The sequence below is a fragment of the Rattus norvegicus genome, chromosome 7, assembly GCF_021556685.1.
Source record: "Rattus norvegicus strain SHRSP/BbbUtx chromosome 7, alternate assembly SHRSP_T2T, whole genome shotgun sequence".
Taxonomy (NCBI): domain Eukaryota; kingdom Metazoa; phylum Chordata; class Mammalia; order Rodentia; family Muridae; genus Rattus; species Rattus norvegicus.
Window position 1 is genome coordinate 139,215,001 of NC_141540.1, and position 1,001 is coordinate 139,216,001.

Genomic DNA, 1,001 nt, shown 5'->3' on the forward strand with positions numbered 1-1,001 from the left:
ATCCAGTATCTCCAAGGTTACCTGCACCTACCTGCAGCAGCAGCCATCCTGAGACTGGCAGGCCAAGGTCCAAAGGTTCAGAGAATGAGCAACATATGAAATTCACAAGAGGGGGACAGACAGAGACACCTACAGAGGGAGTGCTGTGCCCCCTGGAGCTGACAAGAAAGCCGAGGCTGGGGCTGGCTCAATAACTGAATTCTGGTTTAGAGGTGGCTTTGGCTGTGAACATGGTCAGCCACCTCAGTGAAGCTAGAGACTGCGTTGTATTGAATAAACTTTAAAGGAAGAAATAAGTAAATAAGTACACAAATGAAGCTTACGTGCACATAAGAGAGCCTTAAGGCTTTAAGGTCATGACGAGTTTTTCCTGGAATCCTGTCCCTCATTGTGCCTGGTCCTTAGCAATAATGCAGTCTCTGTGTTTCTTACCAAGACATCAACTCCATTAAAACACTACTGAGTCTTCCCTGATCAAATAGTAAAACGTTTATCTTAGATACCTTTTAACCCAAGGACGCTTTTGTGCAAGAATTATTTCTATCAGACAAACTGTTAAAAATGTGTTCCATGTGGAACTGGAGAGAGGCTCAGTGGTTAGAGCGCTGGCTCTTCCTCCCAGGAACTTGAGTTCAGCTCCCAACACCCACAAGGCGGCAGCCTCAGATCCAACACCCTCTTCTGGCCTCCTTAGGCACCAAACATGGAATTGGTGCACAGACGTACGTGAAGGCAAAACACCCGTACCCTTTTTAAAAATATGAATTCTGAGTCCCTTTTTAAAAAATGTACCATATATTTGAGATGAAATTGAAGGCTCAATTACTTTTTCAGGACAGAAAAAATAAAGAAACCCTGGGGCTAAGGTTCAGCTGGTACAGCGCTTGCCCAACATTCAACAAAGCCCTGGGCGCTGTCCCCTGCACCACATGAGACCAGGCGTGGTGCCCCACGCCTATAATCCCAAAGTTCAATCATCCTTGAACTTAGTGAGTTCAAGG

General features: G+C 45.8%; 1 pseudogene; it reads left to right on the plus strand.

Annotated features, from left to right (window-relative positions):
• Rps10-ps3 (ribosomal protein S10, pseudogene 3) overlaps positions 1 to 289 on the plus strand; it is a 541-nt pseudogene extending 252 nt beyond the window's left edge.